This window comes from Alligator sinensis, unplaced genomic scaffold, assembly GCF_000455745.1.
Source record: "Alligator sinensis unplaced genomic scaffold, ASM45574v1 scaffold67_1, whole genome shotgun sequence".
Lineage (NCBI taxonomy): Eukaryota > Metazoa > Chordata > Crocodylia > Alligatoridae > Alligator > Alligator sinensis.
The window spans coordinates 879007-882771 of record NW_005842111.1 but is presented as its reverse complement, the minus strand read 5'-3'; the positions used below and the strand labels follow the sequence as shown (position 1 = coordinate 882771).

Sequence of the window (3765 nt, the reverse complement as noted above, 5' to 3'; positions counted from 1 at the left end):
AAGGGAACAGTTCAACGGTCAGGACAATATCCTAATACCTATTCTGTCCAATTAGAGGAAAAGCCCGATCGTCCCCCTATTATCGTTCATCACAACTGGATGGCTCGTCGTTCCGACATTCACCTAGTATCCTTATAGTAAATTCAATTACGATTCTCTTTTGTTTTGTTTTGTTGTTCTTTTCTTTCTTTACAGGCCTGAATTCAATAAAGCAGTAATCTACAGCTGCTCAATTGTGAGATCCGTTGAGCACCCAGCTGCGGTTCCTTCGAGTCAACAAAATGACGGCTATGAAGGGGACACCGAGGCAGCAAATGTCCGTCGGGTCAGAACTTGTTCTGGTGCTGCTCCTCCCTCATTTCTGCTACAGTGTATTAATTAGACCTATTGTTGATCCGTACGTAACAGCAGTTTGGGGAAAGAATGTCACATTAAAATGTATGATTAACACAAATGAAACCATAATACAAGTATCATGGGAAAAGATATATGATAAAAGCGCACAAACTATTGTTGTGCATCACCCTGAATATGGGGTCTCTGTTCAAAGAAAATACCACGGGAGGGTATTGTCTAGAAGTTCTTCGCCCATTGATGCGACGATCAGTTTGCATAATGTGAGTTTTAATGATGAAGGAAAGTATATATGTAAAGTAACTACATTCCCATTGGGAAATACGCAATCATTAACAATTGTAACTGTACTTGTTAAGTCCACTATAAGTTTCACCAAGGAGCCAAATTCTCTAATAGATGACGGAAAGTGGACAGTGGCAGCTATTTGAACAGCAGCCACTGGGAAACCAGCTGCAAATATAAGTTGGGAAGGAGACTTTGGTAAAATAGAAAATAGTTTAATTTCCTTTCCAAATAGAACGGTAACAGTTATAAGCCAATATAAGATCATTTCCACTAAATTTGCGAGGGGAAGGCGTATAACTTGTATTGTGAAACACCCAGCTTTGGACAAAGAAATAAGACACTCTCACATCCTAGACATCCAATATGCCCCTGAAGTATCAATAACCAGTTATGACGAAAATTGGGTTTTTGGCAAAAAGAATGCTCAGTTTAAACTAAAATTTTCCCAAGGGAGCCAAATTCTCTAATAGATGACGGAAAGTGGACAGTGGCAGCTATTTGAACAGCAGCCACTGGGAAACCAGCTGCAAATATAAGTTGGGAAGGAGACTTTGGTAAAATAGAAAATAGTTTAATTTCCTTTCCAAATAGAACAGTAACAATTATAAGCCAATATAAGATCATTTCTTCTAAATTTGCGAGGGGAAGGCGTATAACTTGTATTGTGAAACACCCAGCTTTGGACAGGGAAATAAGGTACTTTCACGTCCTAGACATCCAATATGCCCCTGAAGTATCAATAACTGGTTATGACGAAAATTGGGTTTTCGGCGAAAAGAATGTTCAACTTAAGTGTAACACTAATTCTAACCCGCCGCCTATAAAGTTTACCTGGGCCATATTACGATTAGATGGACAATGGCCTAAAGGCTTACTGTCTATAAACAATACTCTACATTTCAATGGCCCACTAACCCACAATCATGGCGGAACTTACATTTGTAGGGTGACAAATTCCCTTGGTCAAAGAAGCAATCGAAAGACTATTTACGTATTGGATCTCTCCACCATCACTACCACACGATCAACCCCAGTTTCATGGTATCCTTCAACTAATAGCATTACGGGTTTAGCGTCAACATTAACCTCAACAATAATTCAGGGACGCAGTTTGGGTACCATCATCGGTAGTGCAGTAGGTATAAGTCTCTTTCTAGTACTGGGAAGTATTTTAATTGGTATTGTCTGTTATGAAAAAAGGCAAACGTTCCGTAGCAACTATGTCATTGAGGACCACACTCCGTCGACTGACATAGAGGAAGAGTCTCAAGTAGATGTTTCCCAGTCAACTGATAATTAATAATTATTGTTATAAGTTCAAGTTGTTATATTTTATAGTTTGTTAAAGACCGGTCTGTAAAATTGTTTATTTGTGTGTGTGTGTATATATATATTATTGTTGGTTGCTTAAGCTCTGTAAGGCCAGTGAATCCTAAAACGAAAATTCCTTATAACGTGCTCATGTGTCTAAAATTCCAGTTGTGCCGTCGGCAAGGGGGCATGTCACAACCCAATGATTTTAGTGCCTCGGCACAATGGAATTTTCCCACCACATGAGAGTCTCTGTGCACAGCAAAAGTTTTCTGCTGCAATAGAAAACTTATTCTGTGCGACTTCCGCCCAAGTCGGAGAACTTTGAGCATGCTGCAGAGTGCCTTTAAAGATTCTTGACTTGTGGCTGAGCTGATCGATAGCCTGATCACCTATCGATTCTTTTCCCCATCGCCGAGCGCAATCCTTCGACGTACCCTTTCCCTGCCGGCCTGATTCGTGTACGGATTCGCTGGCCTGAGCCTTGCCAGCTGGAGCAACTCACGTAGTTGTTTAAGCGACCGGACCACCTGCGTCATGACGACTAGCGGCGTAAGTAAAGCTTTTTGCAACCAATACCCTTTGTCTGCCTCTCCATTCACCAGCCCGCCCAAACAACCGAGCAATTTATATATCACCTCAAGTCGGCTCCGGCCGTCTGAGACACCCTGCTGGGTGGGCCTCCCCCAGCTTCTTGGCTCAGGTCTTGGTGGGGGCAGACCAAGCCACTCTGGCAGCAGGGGGGCTTCTCTCTCAGCTTCAGTGAGGCACAGTAGTGCAGGGCTGTGGTGCTTTTTGCTCTGCTGGGAACTCTGGCGGAGGGATGGTGGAAAAGGAGACCTTCTGGTGGGTGGGCCCAGCCCAGCCTGGCCCCTCCAAGACTCAAGCTCGGAAGCTGGTGGGGACGCACTTGTCAAGGGGGCTCCTTTTCCATCCTGCTTCCCACCACAGTTCCCAGCAGAGCAAAAAGTGGTTCAGCACCATGGTGCTGCTCCTGGCTGCACTTCGGGGAAAAGACCCCCCTGTCCAAGTGCCATCACAGCTTCCTGTTTTGGGCTTTGGTGGGGGATGGGCTGGCCCCCACCATGGCATCCCTCCTCACCAGAGTTCCCGGCTTCCAGGATCCTTTTCCATCCCCCCTCACCAGAGTTCCTGGCATAATGAAAAGTGGCACAGCACCGCACTGCCACTCTGGCTGGCTTTCTGCAGGGAGCAGGGCTTTGTGTATGTGTGTCCATCTCCAGCCTGTCCCTGAGCAGGGCCATGGCGTGGCAGAGGAGCAGAGATGCTTCTGCTGCCACTTCTGCTGGTGTTCAGTGCAGTGCAGAGCTTTGTGTGTATGTTTGTGCATCTCCATCCTGCCTCTGAGTGGGGCCATAGCATGGTAGGGTGGGAAGCAGAGCCACTGCTGCTGCCACTGGTATTTGGTGGGGCACAGGGCTTGGGTGTGTGTGTGTGTGTCCATTTGCAGCCTAGCTCTGGATTATCCTGCCCTGTGGCATTCTCCTACCCTCTCCCAATTTTCAGTGGATCTGAGTAAGATGGGAGCCCCCAGCCCTCATTGTGATTCTGGGAAGATGCTGGTTTGCAGCTGTCTAGGCTTCCACTTGGCAGATGGCCTCACCCTCCTGGCTCCCAGACATCCCTACCTTGGCCAGAGGTCCCTTCCAGCCCTGCTTCTCTGTCATTCTCTGGTTCCTGTTGCTAACACAGCAGCTGGAGGGAGGGGAGAGAGACTGTTCCCCCATGCCAGAATCAGGGATGGCTAGCCCATTCAGTAGTGCTCAGGAGTCTTCAGCAGCCTGGGGCATC

General features: G+C 46.5%; 1 pseudogene; it reads left to right on the top strand.

Moving 5' to 3' along the window:
• Nucleotides 1-281: 281 nt before the first annotated feature.
• Nucleotides 282-1942, top strand: LOC102369993 (annotated as a pseudogene).
• Nucleotides 1943-3765: the final 1823 nt, after the last annotated feature.